The sequence below is a fragment of the Myotis daubentonii genome, chromosome 13 (genome assembly GCF_963259705.1).
Source record: "Myotis daubentonii chromosome 13, mMyoDau2.1, whole genome shotgun sequence".
Lineage (NCBI taxonomy): Eukaryota > Metazoa > Chordata > Mammalia > Chiroptera > Vespertilionidae > Myotis > Myotis daubentonii.
The window spans coordinates 37,901,288-37,916,888 of NC_081852.1; the positions used below are offsets into that span (position 1 = coordinate 37,901,288).

The 15,601-nt window shown below is 42.8% G+C and overlaps 1 protein-coding gene across 1 annotated transcript in view; it reads left to right on the forward strand.

Annotated features, from left to right (window-relative positions):
• LOC132214982 (interferon-induced protein with tetratricopeptide repeats 1-like) overlaps positions 1-15,601 on the forward strand; it is a 45,532-nt gene that overhangs the window by 20,710 nt on the left and 9,221 nt on the right. The gene's annotated exons all lie outside the window — the stretch shown is intronic.

A 15,601-nucleotide genomic window follows, 5' to 3' on the forward strand; every position in this document is an offset into this window, starting at 1 on the left:
ATGGAATTGAGATAGAGCACAGATGCTCACAGGCAGCTCAAAGCCACTGCTGAGATGCGGAGATGCTGAGTGTACCTCTCAGGAAGGAGGTTCGAGGCTGGGGTAGTGCACTGCCTCTATAAAGGCTCCGTGCAAAAGAAACGAATGAAGTACACTATTTTTGTTGTTGTTGTTGCCTCTTTTCATAAAAGCGAAAACCCTCTTTGAAACTTTCAATTAGCAAAAACAGGTGCTAATGTATGTCTTTCATGAAAGCAAAATGGCATAAAGTGAACTCTCAAAAAGCCAGAATACCTGTATCTGTGTCTCCTCAATTGCTTTCAGCTCAAAATAATCCTTATGCCAACGTGGCATACTTTGGAGTGGCATATGCTGCTTCTCTTCAATGAACAAAGCAGACATTTTCTCCAAACCTCAGGCAACTAACAATCTAGTGAGAGAGACAGACAGTAAAACAAGTCAGTCGTACGCTGATTAACAATGGGGATAGTTCTGAGAACTGCATGGTTGAGCGGGCTTCATCACTGTGCAAACGTTAGAGTGCACTTACACAAACCTAGCTGGTATAGCCAACCACACACCTACACTATATGGTACAGCCCATTGCTTCTCGCCTACAAACCTGCACAGCATGATTCTGTACTGAAGACTGTAGCAACTGTAACTCAGTGGTAAGTATTTGTGTATCTAAACACATCTAAACATGAAAAGGATGCAGGAAAAATACAGGAAAAAAGATTAAAATAATTGCACATCTGTATAAGGCCTTTGCCATGAATAGAGTTTGCAGGACTGGAAGTTGTCTGTGAGTAGTGAACAAATGTAAAGGCTTAGGGCATTACTGTATTCTACTGTAGACTTTATAAACACCATACACTTAGATGACTATTTGAAAAAATATCTTTTCAATAATAGATTAACCTTAGCTTACTGCAACTTGTTTTATTTAACTGTATAAACTTTTATTTTTTTTAACTTTTTAATTCTCATAATAACACTTTCCTTAAAACTCAAACACTATACAAGAATATTGCTTCTTTATATCCTAATTCTATCAGCTTTTGCTATTATTAATTTTTTTTTTTTTACTTTTTAAACTTTTTGTTAAAAACTAAGACACACATTTGCCTAGGACAGTGGTCGGCAAACTGCGGCTCGTGAGCCGCACTTTGCTGACCACTGGCTAGGACTACACAGAGTCATGATCATCAATATCACTGTCTTCCTCCTCCATGTCTTGTCCCACTGGAAGTTCTTTAGGGACAATAGCAAGCAAGTAGCTGTCATCTCCTATGATGACAATGCTTTCTTCTGGAATACCTTGCCCCAAAAATGCCTGAGGCTCTTCTTGAGGAGATGGCATTCTTTTCAGAAATATGTTCTCATGGAGGTTTGCTTAGTTTGTTTCTTTTTTTTTTCACCACAGATTTGCTTGTAAGCTGATAATGCACCATGAACATTCCTCTGTAGCAATAAAAACCTTTTAGTTTGGGAGTCTATGTTTTCAAACTCTTTTAGGAACTTGTTGAAGTTTGCAAAAGCTTCTGCTCAACCCTCCACTGTAAATTTCCTGGGGCGAGGGGGGGCAGGGGGGGTTCTTCTTCTCTTCTCCTGCAGTTTCCTTTACTCCTGCTTCTTCTTCAGCTCTGTGTTCCTCTTCCAGTTCCAACAACTCCTCAGTCAGTTGTTCAGGAACCACCTCAATGTCCTTCTCATCCAAGTTGTTTTCCATCTCAACCATAGGCTTGTTGATTTTTGCAAGTTCTTCATCATAGGCAAATCCACTGAAGTAATAGATTCACTTTTTGAGTCTCTTCTTCAGATGGCATTCATACTCCTGGGTGACCTCATCCCAAGCCCAAGCAAAACTCTTGAAGTGGGCATAGATGTTTTAATTCTTCCAGAATTGTATCAGTGTCTTCCTCAGTGGCAGCAATAGCTTGGGCAAAGCATCTCCTGAAGTAGTAGGCCTTAAAAACTGCTATAACTCCTTAATTCATTGGTTGGCTCAAAGAAATGGTATTTGAAGGGAGAAATACCACTTTGATATTGGATGAAGGTCACCAGCGAAGGGGGATGTCTAAGAGCATTATCAACAACAAGCAAAATCTCAAAAGGCCCGTTATTCTCCAAACAGTACTTCTCTACTTAGCCAGCAGAGCAATTCGGGGGGGCATCTTGGAAGAGGAGCTGGTTCATCAATGACTTCTTATTGCTCCTGTAGAACACTGGCTGGTGTGCTGATTGATATCCTGAAGGCCCTGGAGTTCTCAATGTGTCAAATCACAAAGGGTTTCAATATATAACCTGAAACATTGGCCCCCAGCAAGACCATTATCCTGTCCTTAAAAGCCTTGAAAGCTAGCATTGACTTGGTATTGTCTTGACATCCCCAACTTCTCTTTATCTTTATTCAACTTTTCCTCTCCTACCTGAACTCCATTTGTTATCTCCTACCGGCTGTGCTGTGAAAACTAATTTTAAAAATGGGTATATATAGGGTGCCCCCTAAAATGTATACACACTTTAATAGTTGATAACCCACTTAATTTTCACTCCTTTTCAGGTTTAACTGATTTGAAATAATGGGTGAAGCCAGACAAAGCTTCACAAAGAAAATTTATCCTAAAGTGCCACTAGATGTTTTTTATGGGGATACATAAAAGATAAAGTTTATGGTAGAAAACTGGTAACTGTTGACAAATTGAAGGCCCCCAAATTCCAAATGAAATGATTCTTCATGCATATGATTCCATTGCTTCATGCACAGCAGTGCCTGGACCAGAGCAGTCATCAGTTTGAAAACAGACACTAACAAACAAAATTATTCATTTCTGTAGATTCTTTTAAATTTTGAAAATGAACTGTATGTTAATAAACACTGACTTTATAATCATTCAAAGTGTGTATACATTTTGTTGGGACCCTGTATATGAGAGCATTATTTGTAGCAGTGATTTTTAACTAGGGTCGAGGAGATCAGAAGGAAGAGGAGGATTCTGCCCCTCAGGGCAAAAACAAGTTGTATTTGGCAACATCTAAAGACATTTTTAAAAAATATATCTTTTTATTGGTTTCAGAGAGAGGAAGGGAAAGAGAAACATCAATCATGAGAAAGAATCATTGCTCAACTCCCTCCTGCATGCCCCCTCTTGGGGATTGAACCCACAACACAGGCATGTGCCCTCACTGGGAATTGAACCCTGACCTCCTGGTTTATTAGTCAACACTCAATCATTGAGCCACACCGGCCAAGCTAAAGACACTATTTTTTTTTTAACTTTTTCCAATATATTTATATGAATTTCTTAGCAGAAGAGAGAAGGAGAGAGAAAGAAACATCAATGATGAGAGTGAATCGACTCTGCTTCCAGTCGCTGCGTCGGCCAGGAGGGGGAGTGGAGCTAGCTCAATGAAGGACCCTCTGCTTTTGCATTGGACTGGCTGGCTCCCTGGTGTGGATTTCTTGGGGATCTTGAAATCTGGGCACAACATTTGGGGGCTCGCCGGGATCCCCAACACCATCGAGGGACCCCCAGTCCGGAGGGCCTGACTGACCGCGACATAGGTCAAAAATCCTGTCCTGGAATGTGAGAAAGGGAGGCCTCCACATCTGTTCCTGTCTGCTCAAGATCCCAAGACTGTTGAGTCTTAGGCGGCGGAGTCCCGCTCCTTGCGTGGACACTCCTGGGCGCCCAGCACAGGCACGGCGACCACGCCATCTTGGGAAACAGAGCTGCTTGAGACTACGATCCTGGCCTCAGCACCACCCAGTCTGATCTCAGACGCATACCAGGACCCTGCAGCCACCGGGGACAGAGACCTGTGACCACAGCTACAGACCTGCGGACACCAAAAGTTCAGAAATCCCCGCGGCAGATCCGTGAGTAACAGAGCCCATCCCCGCTTCCCGCAGCGCCAGAGTAACTAACTGATAGACCCACCCCTTGCCGGGGCCTCAGCGCTCCAGGAACTTTAGCCTGGAAGTGCACGAGCACCTTGGAACTGATCCTACTCGCACTGCCAGCTTCTGAGCCCTGGGCTGGAAGCAAACGCGTGAACCCCAGGAACTGAGCCTAGGCGCACTGCCGGCTTCTGAGCCCTGGGCTGGAAGCAAACGCAGGAACTCCAGGAACTGAGCCTAGGCGCACTGCCGGCTTCTGAGCCCTGGGCTGGGAGCAATCGCGCGAACACTGGGAATTTGTCCCACATATCACAGGCCCAGGGACCCCGAATCTTTGGGCAGGTGGCAGCACCAAGCACCAGTGACTTGACTGTGTTTCTTTTCACCTGCGCCTGAGATCCTGATTTCCTGTGCATTCATACTAAGAGCCAGTAACTCCAATTCCTGGTGCAAGGGCACACAGGGACCCTGATTCTCAAGGCAAGGTCGCGCGAAGCAACAGAGACTCTGATACTGGATTCTGGGGAACTCTGACTCCTGGCGCACGCTAGGGGGCTCTGGTTTTCAACACGCTTCAGGGGGGTCTCTGTTTCAGCACGGTGCAGGCAGGGTCCCTGATTCTAAGGGCGCGTACGAGACCACATTGAGCACTGATAACACTGATTCTGAGCGAGCCTGGTTCCCACCAACCCACAACAACCACACATCTTAGTGTCAGAGCTCTTCAGTGACACTAGGGTGGTGGGAGGCTCCCACTGCCCACGGCCCAGGCCCACGCAACTCGACGTTTGAACCATTGGGAGATAATCAGAATGAAGAGACGAAACAACACCCAGAGAAAAGACAATGAGGAGTCACCAAGAAAGGACATTAATGAAGTTGAAGCATGCAACATGACAGAAAAAGAATTCAGAATAATGATTGTACAATTCATTCACCGGATGGATGAGAAAATCAACAACCTATGCAAGAATCAGGAAGAAATGAAAAGTGATATAGCTACAATCAAAAACACCATGGAAAGTTTCAACAGCAGACTAGAAGAAGCAGAGGACCGAATTAGTGAATTAGAAGATAAAGCAGAGAAACAAGCTCAATCTGAACAGCAACTGGAGAAAAGGATTAAAAAGCAGGAGGAGAGCCTAAGGGAGCTTCGGGACAACATGAAACGAGTAACATACGCATAATAGGGCTGCAAGAAGGACAAGAGCAGCAAGGATTAGAAAATCTATTTGAAGAAATAATGTCAGAAAACTTCCCTGATATGGGGAAGAAAAAAGTTACACAAGTACAGAGAGTCCCAGGCAAGATGAACCCCAAAAGACCCACACCAAGACACGTCATAATAACGATGGCAAATGTACAAGACAAAGACAGAATCTTAAAGGCTGCAAGAGAGAAACAGAGTTACCTACAAAGGATCCCCCATCAGATTATCAAATGATTTCTCAACAGAAACACATCAGGCCAGAAAAGAATGGACAGAAATTTACAAAGTGATGCAAAGCAAGGGACTGAATCCAAGAATGCTCTATCCAGCAAGGCTATCATTCAAAATTGAAGGGGAAATAAGAAGCTTCACAGACAAAAAAAAGGCTAAGGGAGTTTATCACCACCAAGCCAGCAATGCAAGGAATGCTAAAGGGACTGGTATAAAAAGAAGAACTAAAAAGCCCAGAAAGAAAACAGCCACAAAAAAAAAAAAAATAGAAATGGCTACAAACAAGTACCTTTCAATAATAACTTTAAACGTAAATGGACTAAATGGTCCAATCAAAAGACATCGAGTGGCTGAATGGATAAAAAAACATGACCCATACATCTGCTGTCTACAAGAGACCCATCTCATTAGAAGGGACTCACACAGACTGAAAGTGAAGGGATGGAAAAATATCTTTCAGGCAAATGGAAATGAAAAAAAAAAGCTGGGGTAGCAATACTTATATCAGACAAAATAGACCTCAAAGTGAAGGCCATAACAAGAGATAAGAAAGGCCACTTCATAATACTAAAGGGATCAATACAACAAGAGGATATAACCCTGATAAACATATATGCACCCAATGCAGGAGCACCCACATACATAAGAAAACTCCTGGAAGATATCAGGGGAGAGATCGACAACAATACAATCATAGTAGGGGACTTTAATACACCACTGACATCACTGGATAAATCCGCTAGACAAAAACTCAGCAAAGAAACAGCAGTCCTAAATGACTTGCTAGATCAGATGGACTTAATTGACATCTTCAGAACACTTCACCCCAAAGCCACGAAATATACGTTCACCTCAAGTGCTCATGGGACATCTTCAAAAATAGACCACATATTGGGTCACAAACAAAGTCTCCCCAAATTCAAGAAGATTGAAATCATACCAAGCATCTTCTCAGACCACAAGGCCATAATATTAGAAATAAACTACAACAAAAACAACTCAATATACTCAAACACTTGGAAGCTGAATAGCACGTTATTAAATATTGATTGGGTTACCAATGAGATCAAAGAAGAAATTAAAAACATCCTGGAAACTAATGACAATGAAAACACAACAATCCAAAACCTTTGGGACGCAATGAAAGCAGTCCTGAGAGGGAAGTTTATAGCTCTACAGGCCTATCTCAACAAATAAGAAAAAATGGTAGTAAATCATCGAAATCTACAGCTCAAAGAATTAGAAAGAGAGCAACAAGAAAAGCCCAGAGTGAGCAGAAGGAAGGAGATAATAAAGATTAGAGCAGAAATAAATGACATAGAGACCAAAAAAACAATACAGAAAATCATTGAAACAAAGAGCTGGTTCTTTGAAACGATAAACAAGATTGACAAACCTCTAGCCAGGCTCACCAAGAAGCAGAAAGAAAGGACCCAAATCAACAAAATCAGAAATGATAGAGGCAAAATAACAACAGATCCCACAGAAATACAAATGAGTGTTAATAAATACTATGGACAACTCTACTCCACCAAACTAGACAACTTGGAGGAAATGGACATATTCCTAGAAAAATACAACATTCCAAAACTTGATCAGGAAGAATCTAAAAATCTCAAGAGGTCAATAACTATGGAAGAAATTGAAGCAGTCATCAAAAAGCTTCCAGCAAACAAAAGCCCAGGACCAGACAGCTTCACAGGGGAGTTTTACCAAACATTCAAGGAAGAACTAAAACCTATCCTCCTCAGACTACTACAAAAAATCCAAGAGGGCCGAAACCGGTTTGGCTCAGTGGATAGAGCATCGGCTTGCGGACTGAAAGGTCCCAGGTTCGATTCCGGTTAAGGGCATGTACTTGGGTTGCGGGCACATCCCCAGTGGGAGATGTGCAGGAGGCAGCTGATCGATGTCTCTCTCATCGATGTTTCTAGCTCTCTATCTCTCTCCCTTCCTCTCTGTAAAAAATCAATAAAATATATTTTTAAAAAAATCCAAGAGGAAGGAACACTTCCAAGCTCATTCTATGAAGCCAGCATCACCCTAATACCAAAACCAGGTAAAGACAACACAATGAAAGAGAATTAAGGCCAATATCCCTCATGAACATAGATGCCAAAAATCCTTAACAAAATCTTAGCAAATCGGATCCAGCAGTACATCAGAAAGATCATACACCACGACCAAGTAGGATTTATCCCAGGGATGCAAGGATGGTACAATATCCGCAAATCAATAAACGTGATACATCACATAAACAAATGGAAAGAAAAAAAACACATAGTCATATCAATTGATGCAGAAAATGCGTTTGACAAAATTCAACACCCATTTTTGATAAAAACTCTCAGCAAGGTGGGAATTGAAGGATCATACCTCAACATAATAAAAGCCATATATGACAAACCCACAGCCAACATCACACTCAATGGACAAAAACTAACACCATTTCTCCTAAGAACAGGAACAAGACAGGGATGCCCACTCTCACCACTCCTGTTCGACATAGTACTGGAAGTATTAGCCATTGCAATTAGACAAGAAGAAGAAATAAAAGGCATCCAAATTGGAAAAGAAGAAGTAAAACTGTCCTTATTTGCAGATGACATGATATTATACTTAAAAAACCCTAAAGACTCCATCAATAAACTATTAGACCTAATAAAAGAATTTGGCAATGTAGCAGGATACAAAATTAACGCCAAGAAATCTATGGCATTTCTATACATCAATAGTGAATGTGGGAGAAACTAAGATGGCGGCATAGATAAACACCGGGAAATTGTCGCCTCACACAACAATTGAAGAATGCCGCAAGGGTCAGAGCAAACATCGTCCAGAACAACAGGAAGGCTGGCTGAGTGTAATTTCTACAACTAGAAGAAAACAGGGGCACGCTGAGAGCCAGAGGAGCTGCAGACTTGAAGTGCAGAGGTACGGCGGCTCGCGCGCGCTGAAAGGGGGTGGCGCCTGAGGACGCGGCTGTCTTTTTGAATCACAAGCTCCCGACTGCTCTGAACTCCGGTTCCAGCGGGTCTCTGGGGACCCTGGGCTCATACCGGGAGAGGCTGGTCTGTCAGGCGGCAGCGGGCGAACTTGAGGGCGGCTTTCCCTCAGAGGTGCTTGCAGCTGTTACCGGGACACTGAGACGCGCGACTCCGGGCGGGCGCGGAGAATCACCATAGCTGCTTTCACCGCCCTTTGACTCCCTGAGACCCCGCCTCACCCAGGCTGTGGCAGAGGCTTTTGCATGTGAATGTACCTAACTACAGCCCAGCCAGGCAGGCCCGGAACTTCCAAGAGAAGGCCCAAGGCCCCGCAGCGGCTTGCATCGCTTCACAGCTGAGCCTCTTCGTGGCTCCTGCTGTGTGGCCTCAGGCAGGGGCTGAATTAGCACCTCCTGAGATCCAGGAGCCACTCTACCCAGTGGTCAGAGGGGGACCATTCTTCCGCTTCAGACACAGCTGATTCCCACAGCCAATTGGCCTGGAGGTCAATTCCTCCCAGTGATCCTACAACAACCAAGGCACCAAGAGTGCACCAAGAGTGTCTACCCCAGGTAACTGGGGAGGCTGAGCCACTGGGCCCTACAGGACACCTGGCGCGCAGGGCCACTCTATCAACACAGGGAAGCAGCCAAAATGTGGAGACAAAGAAAAAGGTCACAAATGGCAGAAACGGAGGAAAGCAAACAACTGGATATAGAGTTCAAGGCCACGTTTATAAGGTTTTTCAAGAATTTTATGGAAACGGCCAATAAATTTAATGAATCCCTCAAGGAGTATAGTGAGACCATGGAGGACATGAAAAAGGACCAACTAGAAATTAAGCATACACTGACTGAAATAAAGAATAATTTACAGAGATCCAACAGCAGACAAGAGGATCCCAAGAATCAAGTCAAAGATTTGAAATACAAAGAAACAAAAAATACCCAACCGAAAAAGAAAAAAGAAAAGAGATTCAAAAAATATGAAGATAGTGTAAGGAACCTCTGGGACAACTTCAAGCGTACCAACATCAGAATTATAGGGGTACCAGAAGGAGAGAGAGGGCAAGATATTGAAAACCTTTTTGAAGAAATAATGACAGAAAACTTCCCCTACCTGGTGAAAGAAATGGACTTACAAGTCCAGGAAGCGCAGAGAACCCCAAACAAAAGGAATCCAAAGAGGACCACACCAAGACACATCATAATTAAAATGCCAAGAGCAAAAGATAAAGAGAGAATCTTAAAAGCAGCAAGAGAAAGACAGTCAGTTACCTACAAGGGAGTACCCATTCGACTGTCAGCTGATTTCTCAACAGAAACCATGCAGGCCAGAAGAGAGTGGCAAGAAATATTCAAAGAGATGAATAGCAAGAACCTGCAACCAAGATTACTTTATCCAGCAAAGCTATCATTCAGAATGGAAGGTCAGATAAAGAGCTTCACGGATAAGAAAAAGCTAAAGGAGTTCATCACCACCAAACCAGCATTATATGAAATGCTGAAAGATATTCTTTAAGAAGAGGAAGAAGAAAAAGGAACTCTTACCATTTGCCACAGCATGGATGGAACTGGAGAGCGGATAAATACCACAGGATCTCACTCATTTGTGGAATATAATGAACAACATAAACTGATGAACAAGGACTGATCCAGAGACGGAGAGGCATTGATTGGACTGTCGGGCCTTGGAGGGAAGGTAGGGGAGGGTGGGGGCAAGGGGGAAAGATCAACCAAAGGACTTATATGCAAGCATATAGGCCTAACCAATGGACACGGACAACGGGGGGGTGAGGAGATGAGCGGGGGGGGGGGGGGGGCGGAGGGTAGAGGGTACACATATGTAATATCTTAATCAATAAAAAATATTTAAAAAAAATAGTGAATGTGCAGAAAGAGAGACTAAAAAAGCAATCCCATTTACCATCACACCAAAAAAATTAAGCTACCTAGGAATAAACTTAACTACAGAGGTAAAAGACCTCTTCTCAGAAAACTACAGGACGTTGAAAAAAGAGATAGAGGAAGACATAAACAGATGGAAGAACATACCATGTTCTTGGATTCGTAGAATCAACATCATTAAAATGTCCATTCTGCCCAAAGCAATGTATAAATTCAACGTACTTCCCATTAAAATACCAATGGCATATTTCACAGACCTAGAACGTACTCTCCAAAAATTCATCTGGAATAAAAAACGACCCCGAATAGCTGCAGAGATCCTGAGAAAGAACAAAGTAGGTGGGATCTCAATACAAGATATCAAGCTGTATTACAAAGCCACGGTTCTCAGAACTGCCTGGTACTGGCACAAGAACAGACATATAGATCAATGGAATAGAATAGAGAGCCCAGAAGTCAGCCCCAACCAATACGCTCAATTAATATTTGACAAAGGAGGCAAGAACATACAATGGAGTCAAGATAGTCTCTTCAATAAATGGTGTTGGGAAAATTCGACAGATACATGCAAGAAAATGAAACTGGACCACCAACTTACACCATACACCAAAATAAACTCAAAATGGATAAAGGACTTAAATATATGACGGGAAACCATACAAATACTAGAAAAATCCAAAGTTAACAAAATCTCAGATATATGCCGAAGCAATTTCTTCACCGATACAGCTCCTAGGGCATTGGAAACTAAAGAGAAAATAAACAAATGGGACTACATCAAAATAAAAAGCATCTGCACAGCAAAAGAAACCATCAACAAAACAACAAGAAAACCCACTGTGTGGGAAAACATATTTGCCAATGTCATATCTGATAAGGGCCTAATCTCCAAAATTTATAGGGAACTCATACAACTTAACAAAAGGAAGATAAACAATCCAATCAAAAAATGGGCAAAGGATCTAAATAGACACCTTTCAAAAGGGGACATTCAGAAAGCCAAGAGACATATGAAAACATGCTCAAAGTCACTAATCATCCGAGAGATGCAAATCAAAACAACAATGAGGTACCATCTCACACCTGTCAGACTGGCTATCTTCAACAAATCAAGAAACGACAAGTGCTGGAGAGGATGTGGAGAAAAAGGAACACTTGTGCACTGCTGGTGGGAATGCAGACTGGTGCAGCCACTATGGAAGACAGTATGGAGTTTCCTCAAAAAACTACAAATGGAACTCCCATTTGACCCTGTGATCCCACTTCTAGGAATATATCCCAGGAAACCAGAAACACCAATCAGAAAGGATATATGCACCCCTATGTTCATAGCAGCACAATTCACCATAGCTAAGATCTGGAAACAGCCTAAGTGCCCATCTGTAGATGAATGGATTAGAAAACTGTGGTACATCTACATGATGGAATACTATGCTGCTATAAAAAAGAAGGAACTCTTACCATTTGCAACAGCATGGATGGAACTGGAGAGCATTATGCTAAGTGAAATAAGCCAGTCAATGAAGGAAAAATACCACATGATGTCACTCATTTCTGGATAATAAAGACCATTATAAACTTGTGAACAAAAATAGATACAGAGGCAGAGCTGCCACGAACAGACTGTCAAACTACAGCAGGAAGGCCGGGGAGGGTGGGAGGGCAGGAGGGGTGTGGGTAAGAGATCAACCAAAGGTCTTGTATGCATGCATATAAGCATAACCAATGGACATAAGACACTGGGGTGTAGGGGAGGCCAGGGGATTGTCAAGGGCGGGGGGGGAAAAAAAGGAGACATATGTAATACTTTAAGCAATAAAAAAAAAAAAATGATGAGAGTGAATCATTGATCGGCTGCCTTCTACAAGCCCCATACTGGGTATTGAGCCTGCATCCCGGGCATGTGCCCTGACCAGGAATGGAACCATGACCTCCTGGTTCATCGGGTGACACTCAACCTCTGAGCCATGCTAGCCAGGCCTAAAGACACTTTTGACTGTCACAACTATAGAGTGCTATTGACATCAAGTGGATATACACAGTGCTGCTGGGTAAATATCCTACAATACATGAAATAGCTTCCTACAACAGAATTATCCCACCCAAATGTCAATGGTACCAAGGGCAAGGAACTCTGATTTACATCCATCTCCTGGAAGTGTCATTGAAAATAAGTGTTTATTCTGAAACTTGAGGAGTCATACCGATTACTTAAGTTTCACTTTCCCATGCAGATTTTAATCAGTTGTCCTGTTTCACTTTTTATTTCCCTTTTTCTCATGTTGATAGGAAGAAATTAGAAAACAACACAATAATGATTTTCCCAAGGATCCATCCATACCAACAGTCTGCAAAAAAAACTTTGATATTCAAATTCCATCTAGTAATTTCAGCATGTTCAACACCCACTCAACAGCCAGGTCTTTCTTCTCAATCCTGAAAATGTATTTTCCTTTAAAATTTTTGATGGGGTTTTTGTCTCTTTGAATTTGAATTTCTAAACAATACAAGTAGATAGCCAGGAGGGGTTTTTTCTTTTAAATTTTATCATTGGTTGCTTACTTGTTATCCATTTAAACTTTAATAAGCAAAAATTATCTCTTGGACCAGATACATGAGAGAAAGGAAGGGAAAGAAGTAGAACAAGAAAAAAAACATAATAAAGGCACTCGAAATTTTTCAAACATTGGAGCTCTACATCCTTGGCGAGGAGAAAACTTGGATTTATTTTTTCAACCCAAATGAACTGTTCAGTACCTTTTCTAAAATGTCAGGAATTTCAATCACACAATAGACACCAGGGATCATCACGGCCCTAGTTCCAGCCCTCATGTACTTCAAAATCACCTGAGGATTTATCTTTAATGTTGAAGTTAATATTGAAGTTGGGGGCCCCTTCCCAGAATCAATTGGTCTGGGATGAGCCCTAGTTAGAATTACTCTCTTTTTAAAAAAAAAATAAAAAATAATAATAATAAAATATATATATATATATATATATATATATATATATATATATATATATATATATTTTATTGATTTCAGAGAGGAAGGGAGAGGGGACAGAGAGAGTTGGAAACATCAACGATGAGAGAGAATCATTGATTGGCTGCCTCCTGCATGGCCCCATCGGGGATCGAGCCTGCAACCCCAGCATGTGCCCCTGACCAGAATCAAACCTGAGACCCTTCAGTTCGCAGGCTGATGCTCTGTCCACTGAGCCAAACCAGCTAGGGCTAGCATTACTCTTAAAACCTCCCTAGATAATTCTACTGTGCAGTAGGGGGTTGGGATCTAATAAGCTATTCCAAAGCAGTTATTTATCAGATATGGAAAGTGAGGCTCATAGAGGTGAAGTGGCTTATCATTACTGGTCATTACTGGTTAGTCATTCAGGGAGCGGATCCTAGCTCGACTGCTGAGAATGGAATCAGCTCATTGCTGAAATTTCATTTTCTAAGAGTTTCCTTTTCTCCAGTTCTTGTTTTCTTTTCTAACTGTTAACACACACACACACACTCACACACACACACACTCTTCCTTGTCTATTTTTCTCTTTTTAATACATGTCTGTCTTGCATCATTCATGGGTGTGGTTATGTCAGGGAGGCACGATTCTGAATACCTAACCAGCCTGAGCCATGGAACCAAGACCACCGCCAGTTCATAGCAAAGACAAAAGAAACATTTTGTCTGCCTCTTTGCCTTCTATCTAATTACAAACCCAACTGCTTTTCTCCACAAGAATTCCGAATACACCTTGTTCACCAAAAGGAGATAGTTTCTAATTCATTTATTTATTACTTTCCTATAGCCTGAACTTTTGTCACAATACATGGAGCAACCTGTCTTACTTATTCAGAAATTTGTATTTGTGCAGATCTTTCTGACTCATTCAGGATGTGGCCAGTAGAATCGAGGTAAAAGGAGTGCTGAGTTGTGAAACTAACGATCTTTGTTGAGCAGTCTTGCAGAACAAGGCTGTGCCCTGAAAGGCTGATCACAAGACTGCACCTGTGCTGGAAGGAGCCAGCCTCCACCTGTAATGGCCTGTCCCCTTTTTGATGAATATGCATAACTAATCCCAGAAAAGGTAATTCCCCTGTCCATTCCGGGAGACACTGCTTTGGGAGATGTCCCCAGTGCTCTCCTTGCCTGTTGCAAGTAATATTCCCTTGGTTGAGGTTCACTGGGTTCTGCTCACCAAGAAATGAGCCCTTTCTGTTCAGTCCCAGTGTCCCAGTGGAAGCTGTTAGATTTGGAGAGGGCTGATATGAGAAATGAACTAGGGAGGAGGGATTGAGCAGAAACTTTTCAGATCTGGCAGTGTGTCCAACTAAGTGTTTCTAAGAGGAAAATATTCCTGCAGCTGTCCTTCTGCTGTTTATTATTTTAAGTGACAAAGTATGGGTAGCTTTTTTTACAAAAAAAAAAAGAAGAAGAAGAAGAAGAAGAAGAAGAAGAAAGCATTACTTTAACTTGATGACTTAAAATCACCATCATCATCATCATCATCATCATTTCTTATTTGGATGCTTCTATGTGCCAGATAGATGCTAATGTTTAAACTCAAGTGCTATGAACTATAGTTAAAGTAATGTTTAGAATTTGACTCAGAATGTGGGTATCCAGGCTGGAGCAATAGAGGGCTCTCCAAGCCAAAACACAGCACTTTGCTTTTACTTCCTGCCCAAGTGATCGGAGATTAAGAGATTCTCTTGGTATTTGGCTTGTTTCCTTCATTCCTGAACCAGGTGGATTGTTTATTTCTTTCAAGCTGAAACCCCAAGTAATAGTATCCTGGGCACTTAATTAGGAGTGGATGTATATTACATTATACTAGAGGCCCGGTGTACAAAAATTTGTGCACTGGCGGGGGTGGGGTTGTCCCTCAGCCCCACTTGTGCCCTCTCACAGTCTGGGACCCCTCGGGAGATAATGACCTGCTGGCTTAGGCCCGCTTCCGGGTGGCAGAGGGCAGGCCCAATCCCTAGGTGCAGCCCCTGGTCGGCTCAAAGCAGGGCCGATTGGGGGGTTGGGGGACCGCCCCCTGTCATACTCAAGGCAGGGTCGATGGGGAGGTTGCAGCGCCAACCCCTGTCACGCACAGAGCAGGGCCCATCAGGGGGTTGGGGCGCTGCCTCCTGTCACGCACAGAGCAGGGTCCATCAAGGGGGTTGGGGCTCCGTACCCTGTCACGCACAGAGCAGGGCTGATCAGGGGGTTGGGGCTCCATACCCTGTCATGCACAGAGTAGGGCCCATCAGGGGGTTGGGGGGCTCCCCCCTCTCATGCACAGAGTAGGGCTGATAGAGGAGTTGGGGCACCGCCCCCTGTCACACACAGTGCAGGGCAGATCAGG